Source organism: Theobroma cacao, chromosome 6 (genome assembly GCF_053813885.1).
Source record: "Theobroma cacao isolate CCN51 chromosome 6, ASM5381388v1, whole genome shotgun sequence".
Taxonomy (NCBI): domain Eukaryota; kingdom Viridiplantae; phylum Streptophyta; class Magnoliopsida; order Malvales; family Malvaceae; genus Theobroma; species Theobroma cacao.
Window position 1 is genome coordinate 9,005,180 of NC_142644.1, and position 22,743 is coordinate 9,027,922.

Consider the following 22,743-nt stretch of genomic DNA (forward strand, 5'->3'; position numbering starts at 1 on the left):
ATTTGATAAGCTATTTGGCAAAATAAATTAAATAAGTTTTAATTTTGGTTAAAATTACCATAAGGGGTATTCATGCCATCTTCAATCACCTAATAAACTAAAGCGGAACAAGTTTGCTTCGAGCTTATATATGATTTTTAGATGTTAAACTTAATAGCTCTTAAACTTTGTAGAGTAGTAATAGTACTAGTTTTTTGTTGATCTAACAAGCATTTAGACCATAATGCTTCAATTCTCCAAGAAAAAACAGGGAAAAGAAAGCAATGTTTTTAACATTAAAATCTTTTTTTTTTGTAAAAAAGAGAGAAACCCTTTGAATAATACCTGAATGTAGCTTTGAATTTTGGATCTTCTTTTTTTTAATCATTGTAAGAACAAAAAAGTCCTAAATTTTTCTATTCTATTACTAGGTCTTCTTTTTTTTTTTCTAGAAATCTTTGTAGAGAGAGGTAGAGGAGAGGGAGATCGTAATTTGTTTTTGAGAAAAGGTGATTTGCAAAAAAAGGGAGAGGGGAGGGAGATCGATTGAGAGAAAGGGTATTTCCTAAAAAGCTAGCGTGTTTTTTAAATAAGAGAAGAGAAAGTTCTTCTCTAAAGCTTTTCTTTAATCTCTTTTTTTTAAAAAAAAAATTTTGTTTTTAAAAAAAAGTTACTTTTTTTTAAGAGCTTATGAAAATCCTTGTTTGGCCTAGCTTCTGCTTTTAAAAGGTAGATAAGTTAAAAAAAACCAGGCCAAACAAGCACTCAATCTTAATTTCAAGAAGAGTCTACTATGGTAGCACAACGCCGATGCCAACTTCATTGATTGAAGGGTTCCTTTACATAGCACTCATTACCATATAATATTAAAGGCACCAATGAAACATCTTAGCACTGAAAGCTTGACCTGGTTTTTAGTGAAATAGAGAAAGATAATATATAAGATTGCTTAATTTATATACAATTCAGCAACATGGGTGGCCACAGATTTTATTTTTATTTTTTTTATCTTTTCGCTCAATCAGAATTATTATGTATAAGAAGAAACATACAATATCCTAGAAAGAACCAACTAGGGATGGCTAAAAAGTGAAATGGATGGTAATGCTTATCACCACAGCTATTATGCAACACCATAGCCACATGGGACACCATTATAAAAAAATAAAGGGGGGCAATTACATTGCAACAATCAGCTATGATATCAAGATATCAAGATATACAATTTATATTCTGGGCATAACTCATCATGTAAATAGAGAGGGAAAAGGGAAGTCAACCCTACAAATTATCAAGATATCTCTTCTTGATTCTTATGAAATAGGCACTATTTTCCCTTTTTCTTCTTATTCTTATTTTTTTTCTTATTCTTTTCTTTTATACAACTATGACTATTGGCGTGTCATCCTCTACCTCATCATTCTCATCATTATCTTCATCTTTATCTTCTTCTCAATGGAAATATGATGTTTTCTTGAGCTTTAATGGTGAAGATGTTCAAACAATAAAAGCTAAATGAAGAATGAGCTTTATGGGAATAAATCAATTTATTTCTTCAATGATTGCAAACTAATTACAGAGGCCTATTTATACAAGAATGAAAGAGTAAAGGAACTCAGTCTTATAGGAGCAAAAACTAATCAATAGAAAAACAATTAACTCTAACTAACTCTATTTACTAAAACTATAAAAGTAAATACATAATTTTCTTAAGCATGTGTTCTTTAAATAAGCTAAGCATGTGAGCTTCACATGCCTTTCTTCTTCACTTCAATATATTGTGGACTTGCAAACCAACTACTTAGTTAATTCTTCAAATTAATAGTCCCCCTTAAGATGAATATTCATGGCAGAGCACGAATGTCATGAATATTCATCTTGCTTAACAACCAATTATATTGCTTAGGTTGTAGTGTCTTAGTCAATATGTCATCAACCTACAATTCTGTAGATACATGAACTAGCTCAATCAGTCATTCAATCACTTTCTCCTTAATAAAGTGGTAATCCATCTCTATATGTTCTGTTCTCTCATGGAAGATAAGATTACGACAAATATGAATTACAGAAAGATTATCATAATAAAGTTTGGTGTTGCTTCTAATTTAATGCCAAAATCTATTAGTAAATGATTCAACCACATAATCTCACAACAAACAGAGGCCATTGGTCTGTACTTGATAACTCTCTAATATAGCGTTATTTGGACTTAATTTTGATAATAATTTGGCTTAGTTCTTGTAGTAATGCCTAGATATTAGTAGGTTTTTATTTAATTATTTAAAATTAGTCATTGTAGGTGAGTCAATTTAATCTTAGTTAATTTTATGATTAATTTGGTGTTAATGTGGTTAAGATAGGTTGCTATTGATTTATTTGTGCTTTTGTAGGTGTTTGAAAGAAGAATTTCAGTGAAAGAACAAGAGCAATTTCAAGGTGCAGACTTTCGCTGCACATGCTTCGGTATTTCGACAATAACTCTCGCTACAGAGCTCTAAATGAAGCGATTGTTGGACCATTGGAAAGATAAGAGAAAAAGCTACAAATTTCATGTTTATACTTTACCCATTTCTGTCAAGCCCGGCTCTACAATATGTTTATTATGCCATTCCTACATAAAAATTCATGTTTGCTTACTTGGGTACCTCGAAAATCGTTAAAGGACGACAATGTACCAAATGGTACACTTAAGTTGAATTAAGCCTCGAACTAGTCTAAATAGAGATTTTAAGAAGAAATTGAGAATTTAAAAACCCCAGAATCACTTAAAATGGTGATTCGGAGTTTGAAGACCGATTTGGAGTCAAATTGGAATTTTCATGACCTAGGGGCAAAATGGTTATTTTGCCACCCAAGGTTAAGATGTGAGTATTGGATGAAATTTTTGACTAAGATTGATCATTTAGAACATAATTTGAGTTTGTGAGGTGAAAATTTTTAATTTTGGCATTTTTTCTAGCATAAGGGGCAAAATAGTCATTTTGCCACCTAGGAAAAAATTGTAATTTTACACCACCCAACACTTGTCCAGCACATGAATTTCACCCATTATTATCATGGATAATTGAAGGAATTTTAAATGGTGGAGAGAGATTGCTTAATGGGTAAGTATGACACATGGGCCAATGGAATGGTGACATGTGTCAAATTTTCATCCATTTATATTTGACTTTAAAAATCAGCACATAAACTCTCCCAACCCATTTCTCTTGGCCAGCCAAGGAAGAAAAGGGAAGAAAAGAAGAAGAACAAAAACCTAGCCAAGAAATTCAAGAGAAATTCACAAAATTTCAAAGAATCAAGTGACAAAAGGTAAGATTTTTCAATTCTAGCTTGTGATTTACCTTTCCTATGCATTCTTTTTCATTTTTCATGGTTGAGAATCAAGTTTGCATGAGGATACCCTTGCTGGACGGACATGGGGGGAGGAGTTTTGAACTTGGCTTTGGTTAGATTTCAATGTATTTTAGTGTTTTTAGTTAGTTAGTGATGTGTAGCATGAAAAGCCAACAAGAAAAATTCACTTCCTCCCATCACCCATCATTGGCTGAATTCTCCATGTAGAATATTGATGATGATTTTGATTTTATTTCAAGTATTTGGTTAGGAATTAGTGATTTATGGTGTGAGAATCAAGCTTGAAAAATTATAGTGTTGATGCACCCACCATGGTCGAATTTTCCAAGAGAAAATGTGAGGATGATTTTGCCATATTTCAAGTTATTTAATTTGTGTTTGATGATTTGGAGTATTGGGAGAAAAATGGAATTATTTGGAATTGAATTGGACGTATTGGCCAATTAATCGAGTGATAGATTGAATTAGGCCAATATCATTTTATTTAGGTACATAATTGAATTTATATTGAACACCGTATTTGGATAGTTACCTGAGTATTTCACATCCCATTTCATGCATTAGTATAGAGCTTGAATTAGTTTTATAACAATTTAGCACAAATGTAGTAAATGGGTTATTGTGCATTATGTCTAGGTGGTGAGCATTCTAGCAAAAGTAAAGAGATAGTACATGAGGATCAAGAATCGGAGTACTCAAAATTCGACTCTCGATAAAGTGAGTAACCTTACTATCATCTTAATTATCTAAAGTGATTTTTATCCGATTTTGTGATTTTATGAAAAATGAGTTAAATGGTAAATCTTTGTGTTTTGTAATTAAAATGTGATTTAATGAAATGATTTTATAACATTGTCTTGCAATTGAATGATGGTTTGAAAATAAAGTAATTGGAGACTGTTTTCATGTGTTGTAAATTCATGGTTTGAATCGAATGGCTTATGACAATATTTGCATGAATGACTGAATTGGTATTTGTGTTGAAATATATGAACTGTGTATTTAGCCTTGAGAGGCTGGATTGTGATATAATTGCCATGTCATGTGGTTGAGATTTTATTGAATTGGTGGGTTTAGCTTGCTGCAGTGAGCTGGTTATGTGGATCAGCCTATTAGAAGGGCACGGTAGCCCCGTTATATCCTTACCTCGGTCAGAGAGGCGTGTAGGGTAACTCCTGAGGTACAACTTTAGAGTTCATTTCACGCCAAACTACCACGTGAGGGTGAACTCAGCCAACGCCAAGGAATGGCTATGTTTTCAAAATAAAAACATGATTTATACGTACATGACTTTTTAACAGTCTTGGCAGACTTGGTTGGGATAGCCCCAGGCTAAGGTATCCCTAATAACTGAGTATGAGAATGATTTTGGCACGAGCCAAAGTTTTAAGAAATTCATAAGCCATGTTGATTACTCGATTTATATGAATTGGTTTTATTTGGTTGAAATGAGTTGAAAGGTGATGAATTACAGTATGATATCTATTTTAATATGTCTCCATTTACTCAGCTTTAGATATTTTAGATGGTATTTGTTTACTCACTGGGATTATATAATCTCACCACCCTCATTTCCACCCATTTCAGGCTCAAGATAGTTGGTAAATAGCTCATTTCGTTGAGGGCTACAGTTGGACTTACATCCTCAAAAATTGTAGGTTTACTGCTTTTGATACTTTTGGTCATTCGTGGGCCCACATGTCACTGTAAATTAAATCTTATTCTTTGGTTATCTGTATTATAGTATGTATGAATTTATTTAGCTTTTACGCTACAAAAATTATTTACCGAGAACTCTATAAATATTGTTTTATAAGAAAATTGAATATTTTATTAAATATTTTTATTATATTCAAATAGTTATAGTTTCGCTTTAAATGAATGTTTTAGACATCTAAACTTATTTTTTATTATGAAATATGTGCTTTCCACTCGCATACTACATTTTAGCTAGTTTCGAGATTTTTAAAGAAAAATGACCAAAATGCCCCTGTGAGAAAAAAATTATTTTTCTATTGTTTTGATTTGGAAATAGTTTATAGTCTCTCAAAACATGATACTTAAAAACTGTTGCTCACAAAGGAGGTGCGAAAACTGATATTAAAGCCTTGCGAGGTTCCAGTTGGCATTCCGGGCAATGAATGTCTACTGAGACGTCGAGGCGATTGTCACGGGATCGATGGGAGTATCGAGTAGTGACAATTTTTGCTTGGAAGATGGTTAAAAATCTTATCAAATTTGATGTACTATAGCAATCCTAGAGCAATTACAATTTCTGTTAATTAATTAGGCAAATTTGTGACTCACATAGTCTAGTGAGGAAATTCCAGCTAAAATTGACTTCTTTCTCCACCCAAATTGGCCTAACTTCAAAGCCTATAAAAACAACCTTTCGAAGGACTTAAAATGAGAACGAAGGAAAGAGGGAAAAATACCAAATTGAGAGTTGAGAGTCAAGCCGCAAAGTCATTGATTCTGAGAAGATTTGAAGGATTCAAGAAGACTTGGAAGATCAAGATTATAATTTTTGAGTTTATTTTTTTTTATTATTCTTTTATTTTCTTAGTTTGTTTTTATTGTTTAAACTTTATTCAATGATGATATGTGACTTGATGGAGAACTAAATTGTTAATCTAAGATTATGATTGAACTCAATATGTAGTCTAAATTATTTATCTCTCTCTTACTTATATTTGATAGATTTAGGTTGTTTATTTTATTCTATTCTTAATGCTTCTAATTGCTTGATCACTAATTAGATTGAATTGGAAACCTAAGTTGAACCTTGACGAAGAAGATTTAGGTAGACCTAGAATAGAATAACGTATGATCGAATGCACTTAGTTGATTAGGTGATTGATTTAAATATAGGGTAGACTTACACCTATAAGCCATACGTAGCCAGGATTAGAGCACAAACTTAATGAATCTTTTTTTAATTTAATTTGCATAGACATATAGTAAATTTTATTATGAGAGGTATTTTTATGAGAAACTCGACATAGGCTTATAAATAATTTAGAACTCTAGGTTAGCAATTTAATCCATTAAACTAAGTTAAGACAAAGAGATAATAATCAAATGAAGTATTGAGGGACATCATAATCTTAGGTCTGGTAGTTGATTGAAGTTTCAGTTTAGTAGTTTTAATTTTTCTTTTTAATAATTTTAAAATTTGGTTGTTTGAATAAAATTATGGTGTGTTAATTTTAGTAGTTAATAGTAAGGATTAAAACAATTTTCTATGGGAATGATACTCTATTCATTACTATATTACTTGTTAACAATACGTGTACTTGCGTGAGAAATCAACAAGTTTTTGGCGTTGTTGCTAGGGAATTGGTTTTTAATTATTTCTTGTTAATATTAATAACAAGCATTCCTAATCTTACTTCAAACTTTTCTTTTTATTTTCAGATACTTTTGATTGAGGTGATGAACTATTTGTAGCCATTTGAACAATTTGTGCCTAGGAGGGCTGCTAGTGATTATGCATTGGATGCAATCATTGTTTTAGCCACCAAAGTAGATGCTTTGTCTCAAAAAATTAATGTTTAGGGTGATAATGCTTTTCAAAGTCCTTTTGTTACATGCGAGTTTTGTGGAGATAGGCATTCAAGTGGTTATTGTCCAGCCTATTACGGATCAATGCAATTTGATAAAAGCTTCGATGGGCAACAAAATAAGTGATACTCCAACAATTACAACTCAGGATGGAATCACGAAAATTTTTCATGGAGTAATGATCATGGTCTTACATATTCGTCACAACCTATTTTCCATAATGGTTTTCAGTCACAAGTTAGGGCTCTTATGCTAGAGAAAAAGCCTTCAATAGAAAATATGATCATGCAATTCATGACAAAGATTGATGCCTTCATGACAAAAACAAATGCCTTCATGACAAAGACTGATGCAATCATTCAAAGTCAGGCAAAATCAATCTGAAATCTTGAGACACAAGTGGGTCAACTAGCAAATGCCATCAATTATAAACTTCAAAATGATAGAGATAAAGTAGATCAAGGGAATACTTCTAGCAATCAAGTTCAAGATGAAGAAATTAAGTAAGAAGAGGAAATATCTACATCACCACAAGTCAAGCCATATGTGCCTCCCATTCTTTTTCTAGATACAATTGATGAGTTACCTAAAGAGGTTATAGCAAAATTGGTTTATTCAAGAAGAACTCAATTTGAGAAGTTGGATAAAAGTCAGCTTATTCCACCATTTTGGGTTAAGCAGACATCAAATCTTGAGTTAAAGGCACTACAACCTCATCTTAGGAGGAGGCTACTTTCACACCTTAAGCTTTTTCCATGTAAACTCAAACCTCAACCAAAGTCAAGCTATCAATTATAAAGAAGCACTTCTTGGGAGGCAACCCAAGCTTTCAAAACTCTTATATTTTAGTTATTTTTATTTCAATTATTTATTTATTTTCATTAATCTCTATTTACTTTTTTCTTAGTAAAAAAAATATTTTTTCCTACAAGTGACAGTGAGGATGAAAAGGAGGAAGGTTAGAGCTTCACCAGATTCATCCAATCATCAAGGGAGTATTCTTTACCTTTCTTTTATTTTTTCTAACATTAAGGACAATGTTTAGTTTAAGTTTATGGGGGTGAATTTATTTTTTTGATGGTGAATATTTTGTGGAAGTTTTAGATTTAATTTTATTTGCATGATTATCCAAATTTATAAATAATTTAGGATTAGTTGATAAATGAATTTATTTTTAGTTTAAACTTTAGGAATCTAGAGTAAAGTTGTGCTAATTTTTTTCTATGATTTCTTTAATCCAATGATGATAACTAGTTGTGTCACAACTCGAAACTCCCATCGAGCTTGTGACAATCGTCGCGAAGTCTCGTCAGACATTCTTTACCCCGAATGTTGACCGAAATCTTGTAACACTTTTGTATCAATTTTCTTACCTCCCCTGTGATCGACAGTAACTAAAATCGTGTTTTGAAACAATATGGACCATTTTCCCATTCAAAAACAATGAATATTTATTTTTGTCTCACAGGGGTATTTTAGTCATATTTTTTTTCTTTCTTTTTCGAAAATTTTGAAATCTGTAAAAATGTAATATGTAAGTGGAAACACATATTTCATGATTTAAATTAAATTCTTAAGTCTAAAACATTCGTTTAAAGTAAAATTATAGCTATTTGAATATAATAAAAACATTAAATAAAATATTCTATTTTCTTAAAACACAATATTTTCAAAGTCTTCCTAAAATAACTTTTGTAGCGTAAGAGTAAAATAAATTTATTCATATAATAATAAAGATAACTAAAGTATGAAATTTCGTTGCCCCCAACTGTCCAAGAAGGTGTAGGGCTATGAACCCTTACCTTCTAGGATGCAACTCTGAGATTAATTCTTGTCTTAATCAACTATCAACAAACTATCCTGAGCCTGAAAAATGGATAGGAAGAGGGGTAAGATTACATAGTCCTAGTGAATAAACAATTACCATCAAAAGCATCTAAAATCGAGTAGATGGAGACAATATAAAAACGTTATATTTCAATAATGTTCATAATGCAAAATTCGTTTCAATCTATACCAAACAATTTCTTTTCATCAAAATTTCCCTAGCTTATGAGTTTATTAAACTTGGCCCCTGCCAGAATCATTCTCGCGGGTACTTTCGTCAAGGTATCCCACTGAGACCGCCAAGGCTGTTAAATGTCCCATACCCATAAACATGTTTTCGCATTTGACACATAGCAGTTCCTTGGCGTTGGCTGAGTCTCACTCTCACGTGGTGGCCCAAATGTGAGGTGCACTTAAATCTTACCTCAGGAGATACTTTATCCAACATCTCCCCCAAGAGGTAAATATATAATTGGGTTACCGTGCCCCTCTCATAGGCAGTCCACGGAAACCCCCACCACTGCAGTGACCGTTTAATATACCACCAGACCCATAAAATTTTTAGTAGCATAATATGGCAAATAAAATTTAATCCAATCTACCGAAACCAATCCAAAACTGTTCATATATTTCATGCCAGCCCTAAAAATTTAGCCATCATGCTACCATAGTGTCATAAGCCACAATTTCAATAACATATAAAATCATAAAATCAACACAGTCTTCATATACTTAATTTTCCCAAAACAATATTTGATTTCAAAACCAGTACAAATCTCATTTTTATTAAAAAATATTTTAATTGGAAAACATACTATTTTATAATTTAAACTCACCATTCAATAAAAGCATCAAACAAGTATAATTACTCTAGATATTTAAGACGATAAATTATCCACTCACAGAATTAAGAGTAGAAATACTCCTGTTTTCAATCCGTGGGTACAGTCCTTTACCTGTATCCAATGGCTCACCCCCTAGCCATAATCCAAGACACATATTCTAATTAAATTGTGTCTAACATTCATAAGCTATTTCAAGCTCGATATATATGCATGATATGATATGCAACTTATCCGACTATCGCTTAAATGCGGTGCTGACCTAATTCGGCCTATTACCCGATTAAATGACAATTGTGTCCGATTTGGCTCCAAATTGCTCCATTTCATTTCTAATATTTCAATTCACTAAATAAGTTTCCAATAATCTAAAATTCAGCCTAACAACCCTCACAATTCTTCTTGAAAATTTTGGCCATTGTGGTGCACTATCACTAAAAATTTTCCCATTCCATTTTCTTACCATAAATCATCATTTCATCAATTTTTCAACCAATTCACTTGATCACAAAATCAATTCATTACTTTTACACTTCACATAGGGTTCGGCCATTGAAGTTTCATAGGGAAAATGGATTCTTTTCTTGTTGTTTTGTTTCTAAACATGCTTAACTAAGTAAAAACACTAACATAACTTAGAATCAAATCAATCTAACATCATTCTCTCTCCATACCCATTCCAACCAGCCATGAATTTATCATGAAAACATGTAATTTAACCATGGAAAATGAGGAGAAATGCATGGGAAAGGTAGATCACAAGTCAAAATCAAGAAATTTTACCTTTTGTCACTTGTTTCCTTGAATTTTCACCAATTTTCCCTTGAATTTCTCCACCTAGGGTTTTTGTTTTTCTTTTCTCCCTTTGTTCTTCTTTGCTCTTGGTTTGGCCGGCCATATGAAAGAAATGGACTGATTTTTATGCCTTTTTTTTTATAAAGAAACAATAAAATAATAAAAGCATGACACATGGCATTTCTTTATTGGTTCAAATTTTAAATATTTGACTTTTAATTCTTTAATTCTCCACCACACATTTCTCATGTTTATCCATTTTCATGATGAATAAAATCCCTTGGTCTTGACAAGTGTCGGGGGTGAAAATTTACCGATTTACCCCGGGGTGGCAAAATTACCATTTCACCCCTATACTCCAAATTATACCGAAATTAAAATTTTTCACTTCTAAACCTCAAATCATACTCCAATAAGTCAAATGGGGCCAAAAATCTTTTCTAAAATTTTTTATTTTGTCCTTAGGTGGCAAATGACCATTTTGCCCCTAGATAGTGAAAATTCCAGTATGACTCCAAATTGATCCTCGAACTCTGAATTACCATTTCGAGTCATCCATGGATTGTGAAACTCTTAATTTCACCTTAAAATTCCTATTTGAACTAATTAATGATACCATTAGGGGTAATATCATCTTTTAACGATTTTTCGAACTTCCTAAATATGCAAACATTCTATTGAGTATGTAAATGACGTCGTAATTATTTTATAGAACAAGGTTTGACAAGTTGTCTTAAAATTCTTAACTTTTGGTGAAAAAGGTTTTTGTTTGGATTCATGGTAAATGCTTTTGTTAAGTATCATTTTTAGGATGTGATTTCACAATTTTGAGCACTGTATCTTTTACTTAGAATTATTCTGAATATTTAGAGAATGTTTATATTGGTGTAAATTTTAGATTATGTCATGAATTCTAGAATTTGCTTGATTTTCTTTTGAGCTGAAATCTTAGGCAATGCTAATTTAGGGAGATGATTTATGCCATTTTTGGACCGTTTGAGCTAAAAAGCCAACCTTGTTAAATCTTTATCCTTGGTATACCCCTTTTGAGCCTAATTTTCCTTTTCTTTATTGAACTACATAATAATTGAGCTTAGCCTTAAAATTTATTTTTCGATTTTGTAACCTTTATTCCTAAGCATGTGTATTGTTTTAGGAAATATAAATTGAGCTAAATATTGAAAAAGGTAGAAAGGTGATGTTGATGTGAGAAAAAAAAAGTTCAAATGTGGAAGAAAAAGTGAAATACCCCATACTTTGATATAGTGATAAATAAAGTTGATCGAATGCAAATTGAGGTCAATTAAAATGTTTAAAAGTGATAAAAGACGAAAGGAGTAGTTTAGGATAAAATATTTCGCAAGTGAGAAAATAACAATAAAATAATAATAATTTTATCAGAGGAGAATTTGTGAGATAAAAGGCAATTCAGAAGTCAAGTGAGGCATAATAAGGTATTTCAAGTACCAAGGAGACAAGATAAAATTTTTAAAATATTAATATTTAACCGGATGTCAAAATCAGTCAAGAAGAAGGATCATATGGTGGATCCAAGTGGGGGAGAAGATGACAAGCGCGACTCTATAAAAATATTTGTCATGACATACACGTGATGGATAGCATGTTTGCATGCTAAGAGAGTCCCGAAAAAAAAAATTTACAAAAGTCGGTATTGTACCTAGATGTACAACAAAGTTGAGTTAAACCTCAAACTAGATCAAATAGAGAATTTACGATGAAATTAAGAATTTTAAAGTCCCAGAATGGTTTAATATGGTGATTCGAAGTTCGAGGATCAATTTGAAGACAAACCGAACTTTTCGCTATCTAGGGGCAAAATGGTCATTTGCCAGCTAAGGACAAAATGGAAATTTTTAGAAAAGATTTTTGGCCCCATTTGAATTATTGGAGTAAGATTTGAGGTTTAGAAGTGAAAAATTTTAATTTCGGTATAATTTGGAGAAAAAGGGTAAAATGGTAATTTTGCCATCCGGAATCGAAAATTTAATTTTTGAAAGGATTTTGATCAAATTTAATTATTTGGAGTGTGAAATGAGTATGAGGAGTGCAAATTATGCATTATGGCAAATTCTCAATTTTTAGGGTAAAAATGTAATTTTTGAAAAGTTCGAGGGCAAAAGTGTAATTTTGAAAAATTTGCTCCACCAAAACTTTGGAAAAATCTGAAAATTTCACTTAAGACTTGGATAAGTCAAAGGGAATGCATGGTGGAAAAAGTAGGACAAATGGATGGCTAGAAAAAAAAATGAATTAATAAAATATTTAAAATATGAATAAAATAATATTATTTCATTAAACAATAAAAAAGGCATAAAAAAATCAGCCCACCCATTCTTCTTCTTCAACATTCGGCCAAGCAAGAAACAAGAGAGAGAAAGGAGAAAATAAAACCCTAGCTAAGAAATTTAAAGGGAAAATAGGTGGAAATTAAAAATCAAGTGAAAAAAGGTAACATTTCTTAAATTTGTCTTGTGCTTTACCTTTCCCATGCATTTTCCATCATTTTTCATGGTTGAATCATGTGATTTGAGGATGATTTGAATTCTGGTCATATGGGTTTAGAGAGAGAAAGTTGTTAGATTAATTTGATTTTGAGCTATGTTAGTGTTTAGTGTTAGTTTAGCATGTTTATGAGTAAAACAACAAGAAAAATATTTATCTTCTCCATGAATTTCCCTAGGCCGAATCTAGCCAATGGTATGTGAGGATGAGGTTGACTTTATTTTAAGAGAATTGGGTGGAAAAATGATGAATTATGAGGTTGGAAATTAAATGGGAATTTTCAGTGCAATAAATTAAAATTTTTACCCACTAGGGGTAAAAGCGTAATTTATAGTCCGGACTGATAAATTGGACCAAATTCACAGTCATTGAGGCATTGTGGATATAATTGGATAATTGAAATTGAAATGGATGGAATTGGAGTCGAATTGGGAATTTTATGAATTTACACCGTGTGTAGGCGAGTTAGGTCGGACACCACAATTAAGCGATTGTCTAGACATTTCAAATCCTATCTAGTGCATACGCATGGATAAGAGCCTGAAATAATTTATGATAAATTGACACAATTTACTGAATTTTGTGTCATGGATTATGGATAGGTGGTGAGTCAATTGTTTCGGGTAAGAGACTGCACCCGAGGGCGAAAGATAGGAGTATTTCTACTCCTAATACTGTGAGTAAACTTATTATCGTCTTAATTATCTAGAGTAGTTTTATACAATTGTGTGATTTTATAAAAAAATGAGTTTAAATGGTAAATTGCTATGTTTTAAGAGAAATTGTGATTTTATAAAATGATTTTATAAATTTTCTGAAAAATCGAATATTGATTTTGAAAATAGAGTAATTGGAGACTGCCTGCTTGTGTTGTAAATTTATGGTTTTAAATTGAATGGCTTATGACAATATATGAGCATGAATGGCTAAATTGATTTTGGTGTCAGAATTATTTGAATTGTGTATTCAGCCTTGAGAGGCTAGATTGTGATAAATTGCCATGCCATGCTAGAATGAATTTTATTGAATTGGTGGAGTATATATTAATTATTTACTGCACAGGGGGTTCCGTGGACCAGCCTATTAGAGGGGCACGGTAAACTCCATTATATTATTACCTCGAACGGAGAGGAGCGCAGGGCATCTCCTGGGGTAAAGCTTAGGGTTCACTTCACGCCAAACCACCACGTGAAGGGGAACTCAGCCAACGCCAAGGAACGGCTGTATTTTTCTCAAACTAAAATATATTTTATGAAATACCCCATACTTTGATATGGTGATAAATATAGTTGATCGAATGCAAATTGAGGTCAATTAAAATGTTTAGAAGTGATAAAAGACGAAAGGAGTAGTTTAGGATAAAATGTTTCGCAAGCAAGAAAATAATAATAAAATAATAATAATTTTATCGGAGGAGAATTTGTGAGATAAAAGGCGATTTGGAAGTCAAGTGAGGCATAATAAGGTATTTTTGGTACCAAGGAGACAAGATAAAATTTTTAGAATAAATTAATATTTTATTAATAAAATAATATTAAAATATTAATATTTAGCCGGATGTCGAAGTCAATCAAGAAGGAGGATCATATGGTTGATCCAAGTGGGGGAGAAGATGACAAGCCCGACTCTACAGAAATATTTGTGATGACATACATGTGGTGGATAGCATGTTTACATGCTAAGAGAGTCTTGAAAAATTTACAAAAGTCGGTATTGTACCTAGAGGTACAATAAAGTTGATTTAAGCCTCGAACTAGATCAAATAGAGAATTTACAATGAAATTAAGAATTTTAAAGTCCCAGAATGGGTTAATATGGTGATTCGGAGTTCGAGGATCAATTTGGAGTCAAACTGGAATTTTCGCTATCCAGGGGCAAAATGGTCATTTGCCACCTGGGGACAAAATGGAAATTTTTAGAAAAGATTTTTGGCCCCATTTGACTTATTGGAGTAAGATTTGAGGTTTAGAAGTGAAAAATTTTAATTTCGGTATAATTTGGAGTAAATGGGTAAAATGGTAATTTTACCATTCGAAATCGAAAATTTAATTTTTTGAAAGGATTTTGATCAAATTTAATTATTTGGAGTGTGAAATGAGTATGAGGAGTGAAAATTATGCATTATGGAAAATTTTCAATTTTTGGGGTAAAAATGTAATTTTTGAAAAGTTCAGGGGCAAAAGTGTAATTTTGAAAAATTTGCTCCACCAAAACTTTGGAAAAATCTGGGAATTTCACTTAAGACTTGGATAAGTCAAAGGGAATGCATGGTGAAAAAAAATAGGACAAGTGGATGGCTAGAAAAAAGAAATGAATTAATAAAATATTTAAAATATGAATAAAATAATATTATTTCATTAAACAATAAAAAGGCATAAAAAAAATCAGCCCACCCATTCTTCTTCTTCAACATTCGGCCAAGCAAAAAACAAGAGAGAGAAAGGAGAAAACAAAACCCTAGAGAGAGAAAATCAAAGAAAAAGTGTGAATTTTCAAGGAAATTAAGTGAAAAAGGTGAGATTTTTTCTATTAAGCTTGAGTTTTCTTATTCCCAAGCATTTCTCTTTATTTTCCATGATTAAATTACATGTTTTCATGATGAATTCAATTCTGAAAAAATGAGTTAGGAGAGAGAAAGTTGTTGGATTTATTTGATTTTAATTTATGTTAGTGTTTTTAGTTAGTTTAGCATATTTAGAAACAAAACAACAAGAAAAGAATTTATTTTCTCCCCCAACCATTAATGGCTGAATTTACCATGTAGTGAGTGAGGATGAGTTTGATTTTATTCTAGGAGAATTGGTTAAGGAATAATGAATTATGAGCCTAGAAAAATAATGAAAATTTTCGGAGCAAAAATACGAATTTTTACCCACTAGGGGTATTTTCGTAATTTGCTGTTGGGACTGATAATTTGCATCACACTGAGGGACATTAAGTTAATTTGGGTGCAATTGAGGTATAGAAACTGAAAAGAATTAAATTGGAGTTTAAACGAACCCGTTAGGAATTTAATCGGGTGATAAGACGAATTAGGCTAATACCGGATTTAGATAGTTACCAGTGCATTTTTGCATTCCATATCATGCATTGGTAGTCCAAATTAGTTTAATTTTGATTTAGTACCAACTTAGTGAAATTCTCGATTTTGTACTGTGTCAAGGTGGTGAGTCCTCCAATAAAGGCAAGGAAATTGCATCCGAGGACCAGTAGACAGAGTGCTTCGAAAGTCTGCATTCTAGACATTGTGAGTAAACTTATTATCGTCTTAATTATCTAGAGTAGTTTTATACAACTATGTGATTTTATGAAAAATGGGTTTAAATGGTAAATTGTTATGTTTTAAGAGAAATTGTGATTTTATAAAATGATTTTATAAATTTTCTGAAAAATCGAATATTGGTTTTGAAAATAGAGTAATTGGAGACTGCCTGCTTGTGTTGTAAATTTATGGTTTTAAATTGAATGGCTTATGACAATATATGAGCATGAATGGCTAAATTGATTTTGGTGTCAGAATTATTTGTATTGTGTATTCAACCTTGAGAGGCTAGATTGTGATAAATTGCCATGCCATGCTAGAATGAATTTTATTGAATTGGTGGAGTATATATTAATTACTTACTGCAGAGGGGGTTCCGTGGACCAACCTATTAGAGGGGCACGGTAAACTCCATTATATTATTACCTCGAACGGAGAGGCGCGTAGGGTATCTCCTGGGGTAAAGCTTAGGGTTCACTTCACGCTAAACCACCACGTGAAGGGGAACTCAGCCAACGCCAAGGAACGGCTGTATTTTTCTCAAACTAAAAATATATTTTAAGTGTATATGAAATTTTAACAGCCTTGGCGGACTCGGTTGGATGCCCTGCGCAAGGTATCACTGAGTATGAGTTTTGGCACGAGCCAAAGTTTTAAGAAATTCATAAGCCAAGTTGATTACTCGATTTTTATGGATTGATTTTATTTGGTTGAAATGAGTTGAATGGTAATGAAATTACAGTATGATGATTTATTTTAATTGTCTCCATTTACTCGACTTTAGATAGTTTAGATGGTATCTGTTTCCTCACTGGGATTTTATAATCTCACCACCCTCATTTCCTCACATTTCAGGCTCAGGGAATTCCGTAGTTAGCTGACTTGAACAAGGACCTTCATTTGGACTCGAATCGGTAAAAGCTGTAGGTTTCCAGCTTCCGATGCATTTTGGATAGATATGGGCCCACGTGTCACTGTAAAAGAAATTTTATGCTTTGGTTATTTGCTTTATAGTATATATGAATATAATTATCTTTTACGCTATAAGAATTATGTACCGATAGTTTTATGAAAATTATTTTACAAGAAAATAGTTTATTTTATTGAATATTTTTATCATATTCAAATGGTCAAATTTTCACTTCAAACGAACGTTTTAGATACTTAATTTTTTTTTCATTAAATATATATTTTCGGCTTACCTACTACATTTTTAGCAAGTTTGGAGGTTTTCGACAAAAATGACGAAAATGTCCCTGTGAGCCAAAAAAAAAAAAACATGTTATGTTATGATTTGGAAACGATTTGTAATCCTTCGTATTTTGATTATTTGATAACTATTGCTCACCGGGGAAGTGCGAAAGCTGATACGAGAGCCTTGCGAGGTTTCGATCGACATTCGGGGTGAAGAATGTTTGTCGAGGCTTCGCGGCGGTTGTCACGGGCTCGATGGGGAGTTCCGGGTCGTGACATTTTAAGTGTATACAAAATTTTAATAGCCTTGGCGGACTCGGTTAGATACCCTGCGCAAGGTATCACCGAGTAGGAGTTTTGGCACGAGCCAAAGTTTTAAGAAATTCATAAGCCAAGTTGATTACTCGATTTATATGGATTGATTTTATTTGGTTGAAATGAACTGAAAGGTAATGAAATTACGGTATGATGACTTATTTTAATTGTCTCCATTTACTCGGCTTTAGATACTTTAGATGGTATCTGTTTACTCACTGGGATTATAAAATCTCACCCCTTCTTCTTATACATTTTTCAGGCTCAGGACAGTTTGTAGATAGTCGAGTAGGACGAGAACTAAGCTCGGAACTGCATTATAGAAAGTAAGAGTTCACAGTCTTACATCCTCTTGGTCAATTGGAGCCCACGTGTCATTGCAGATCAAAACTTATATTTTGGTTATCTGTATTTCTATTCATACAATTTTTACTTTACTTTCATGTGCGAAAAATTATTTACGAATATTTCTATAAAAATTTATTTTATGAGAAAATAGAATATTTTATTAATTATTTTTGAATAGTACTAGTTGTTAACAATTTGCTTTCAAATGAACCTTTTAGATACTTATTTTGTTTTTAAATCATTAAATATATAATTTTCTGCTTACCTATTACATTTTTAGCAAGTTTTGAGATTTTTGACGAAAAATTACGAAAATGCCCCTATGAGCCAGAAAATAATATTTTATTGTTCTTATTTGAAAATGACTTATGATTTTTTTAAATGCGAGATTTTATAATTGTTGCTCACCGGGGAGATGCGAAAGTTGACGCTAAGCCTTACGGGGTTTCGATAGGCATTCGGGGTGAAGAATGTCTGTCGAGGCCTCGTGGCGGTTGTCACGGGCTCGATGGGGAGTTTCGGGTCGTGACAATTTTATTGGTATCAGAGCATGGTTTAAAGATCAGATTTTTTGATTTTAAAGCTTTGGATTTTAAAGTCTTTGGTTTTAAAGTTGTTTTAAGAAATCCACATTGACACTGCGTGGCCCCAAGTCCAGTTAAGTTAAGTTAAGTTAGGTTAGATTGAATAGAATATATGCATCTACATATAGAAATCTACCTACTTTTGAGATGCATAAATAATTAAACAATTACTATTTGATTGCATATAGGTTTTGAGGTGCACTGGTGACATACACACCATATCTAGGAGAGACGGTAGTCCCGACGCCTCTCATAGTATTAGTGAGGGATCTCTATATTCTACTGTTAGGAGCCGATGGCAGCCCGAACCGAGTAGTCCAAAAAGTGCAGATAGTAATAATATTAATGTAAGCATAAGAGGTTCCCTTTTGAGAGAATCTAAGGAATATACTAAAGAAAGGGAAAATTAAGGATAGCCAAAGGAGGTATTCGTTCTAGGAAGAGTGTGAGAGTAGTCCGACACTTTCCACCAGGCTGTGGGAGAAATGTAAGGGGACAACCAGAAAAGGATAAGGAGAAAATAACAGTGGCAAGTAGACCCCTTAGAAAAGTGTCAAGTGTACGACATTTTCCTCCCGGTTGTGGAAGAAATGTTGCACCCGTGAGTGATGAAGAGTATAGGAGAATACAACAAGCTTGGATTGAGGAGCAAAGGAAAAAAATCTCAAGAGGAGGAAAACCCAGAAGAGGATCTTCAGGAGGACTCGGAGTAAAATCTTCCGATAAGATCAGATTAAGATGATGATCCCAAGGACATGTAATATTTTCGTAGGATTTTACACTACCTTAACTCTAAGTAAATGTTGTGTAAAAGAGATAATAATTATCTATACAAAGAAGTAAAAATAGTTTGGCTTTTAAAGTATAGGACTATAATGTATTATAAAATGGCTATTTAAGTAACTGAAGGTACCTATACTTATGGACCTCATGATATATATCTAAAAAGGGAAAGCACTGGTTGAGAATGATTGATGTGGTGACTTTGAATGCAAACAAATAGCTTTGATGGGAAAATTTCTAATAGCTATAGTACTTCAGCATTGACTGTTCAACATTATACTGCTCCGAATACCTCACGCCTATGATACATGAGTAAGATGGGAGTGACACGATAATGAGCTTACAAATTGAATTTTGGTTGTTGGTCATTGTGTTTTGTTATTTGGGAGTCTTAAATATTCTGGAGAATGTTTACCCAAATGAATTGAAAACTTCTTTATTGCCTTGCATATAGGCATATAATTAAAAGAAAAAAATTTGAAAGATTCTTGAGATGACTATATTGAGATGAGATACCAAGTAATGAAAGTGTGAAGGAAGAATTACGAGACTGGTATAAAAAAAAATCAGTTTATATAGAATATCATTATGAGAATTTGTAATATCTGTTTTGATACAGTAAAATGACAAGGGTTAGTAACAACAAGAGGCTAATTGTGTGGCACCCTGGAAACCTCTAAAGATGAGTTAGGGATTGAATGGATGAGTACGTATTTATATATCTTTAAGATTAAGTGTTTTAGGAATACATAAACATCTTTGAGAAGAGATTATAATCATACACAGCAAGTATGAAACATAAAATTTTTTAAAACTTGCTGAGAAGCCTAACGGCTAAATCACAAGTTAAGGGATCATATGCTGTGAGACATAAGTTTAAGATAGATATTCCCAAGGAAAAACTCAAGAGAAGTTTTACTTTAGATCTCGTTAAAGCAAGCACTAAGTTATGTGTTTATAAAAAGGACGCTGTAAGCTGAGAGTGATATTAGTATTAATATTGAAAAATACTTGAGGAGAATCTAGTTTTAAGTTTTATAATTTCAAGTACAATTTATAAATTGGTTAAGGAAGAATGATGTTATGTTCATATGAAGGAGTGGAACAAAGGATAATAGAAGTTGACCCTGAAAATGAAGTCAGATAATGAAACTTTCCCAATATATTATGAAAATTGGAATTCGAAAATGCTTGAGGCATACATGATTCAAATGGGTTCGAGTCTTAAGTGACAAATCAATATTGTAATGCAAGAAAGATACAAGGTAATATAGAGGCATGAAAGATGATTAAGGACAAAAGGATGACTCTTAGGAATTGTGGTATTGCATGAGATGCAATGATCAAGTTGAGATAAATCTTTGAGGCATCAATAGGATTATAAAGCATACACGCATAATAGATTATAATTCAATGGAGATGACATTGTGGTGAATGATATATAGTATAAGGAAACTCAAACATATGGTTGGAAATGATATGAATGATATGAAGTTATACACAAGTATAATAAGAAGGTTGACATGCACTATAAGAATTATTATATTGAAACTAGGATTGGGATACGGATGAATAAAGGGGGAATGTAGTCCAAAGCATGTGAACACATGGATTCCTATATATAAAGAGAGATGTTGACATTTGAAAATGCATGTATCTATGTATATATGAAATTGATAATTTTACTAACTAAAGTGAAGAATGGTTATCAGTAATTGGGAGATTTTGAAATAGTGTCCAGAGAGGCTAGTGAGCTAAAGTGTTAACGGACAGGCAATGAACGATTAAAGTTATGAGTGACTTTGAAGGTAAACCTTGGATTGTTTAAGTTCTTAATGGAACTCTATTAAAGGAAGTGTATAGACCAGTATAAGATGGATGAATCAAGGTTGAGAAATTTGGTACGGAGCGGATTAATAAAACGATGATTAGGTATACATAAGTAAGTATGATATGTGATCGAAATCAGTATAATTGAGGTGAAGTTATGGTTCAAATTTAATAATGGTGATAAAGGCATGCTTAGTGTCTCGATATAAGAGATCATGGTTATGAAAAGTATTACTGATCCAGTTCCAAAGGATGATAAGTGTCATAAATAAAGCATTTAATTGAACTGAAGGTGAACGAGGTGAATAAATTGAATGTCCCTATAGAAGAAACAAGGAGTAGGATAATAGAAGGAGATTGATAACGCAACATCGACGGGAATTCGAGGACGAATTCTATTTAAGTGGGGGAGATTGAAATACCTCATACTTTGATATAGTGATAAATAAAGTTGATCGAATGCAAATTGAGGTCAATTAAAATGTTTAAAAGTGATAAAAGACGAAAGGAGTAGTTTAGGATAAAATATTTCGCAAGTGAGAAAATAACAATAAAATAATAATAATTTTATCAGAGGAGAATTTGTGAGATAAAAGGCAATTCAGAAGTCAAGTGAGGCATAATAAGGTATTTCAAGTACCAAGGAGACAAGATAAAATTTTTAAAATATTAATATTTAACCGGATGTCGAAATCAGTCAAGAAGAAGGATCATATGGTGGATCCAAGTGGGGGAGAAGATGACAAGCGCGACTCTATAAAAATATTTGTCATGACATACACGTGATGGATGGCATGTTTGCATGCTAAGAGAGTCCCGAAAAAAAAAATTTACAAAAGTCGGTATTGTACCTAGATGTACAACAAAGTTGAGTTAAACCTCAAACTAGATCAAATAGAGAATTTACGATGAAATTAAGAATTTTAAAGTCCCAGAATGGTTTAATATGGTGATTCGAAGTTCGAGGATCAATTTGAAGACAAACCGAACTTTTCGCTATCTAGGGGCAAAATGGTCATTTGCCAGCTAAGGACAAAATGGAAATTTTTAGAAAATATTTTTGGCCCCATTTGACTTATTGGAGTAAGATTTGAGGTTTAGAAGTGAAAAATTTTAATTTCGGTATAATTTGGAGAAAAAGGGTAAAATGGTAATTTTGCCATCCGGAATCGAAAATTTAATTTTTGAAAGGATTTTGATCAAATTTAATTATTTGGAGTGTGAAATGAGTATGAGGAGTGAAAATTATGCATTATGGCAAATTTTCAAATTTTGGGGCAAAAATGTAATTTTTGAAAAGTTCGGGGGCAAAAGTGTAATTTTGAAAAATTTGCTCCACCAAAACTTTGGAAAAATCTGGAAATTTCACTTAAGACTTGGATAAGTCAAAGGGAATGCATGGTGGAAAAAGTAGGACAAATGGATGGCTAGAAAAAAAATGAATTAATAAAATATTTAAAATATGAATAAAATAATATTATTTCATTAAACAATAAAAAAGGCATAAAAAAAATCAGCCCACCCATTCTTCCTCTTCAAC

The 22,743-nt window shown here is 32.3% G+C and overlaps 1 long non-coding RNA gene across 1 annotated transcript; it reads left to right on the forward strand.

Moving 5' to 3' along the window:
• Positions 1–15,284: 15,284 nt before the first annotated feature.
• LOC148762067 (uncharacterized) lies at positions 15,285–17,288 on the forward strand. The gene is made up of 3 exons (XR_016027181.1): positions 15,285–15,401; positions 16,051–16,134; positions 17,005–17,288. It is a non-coding gene; the product is annotated as an uncharacterized LOC148762067 (long non-coding RNA).
• The last annotated feature ends 5,455 nt before the right edge of the window (positions 17,289–22,743 follow it).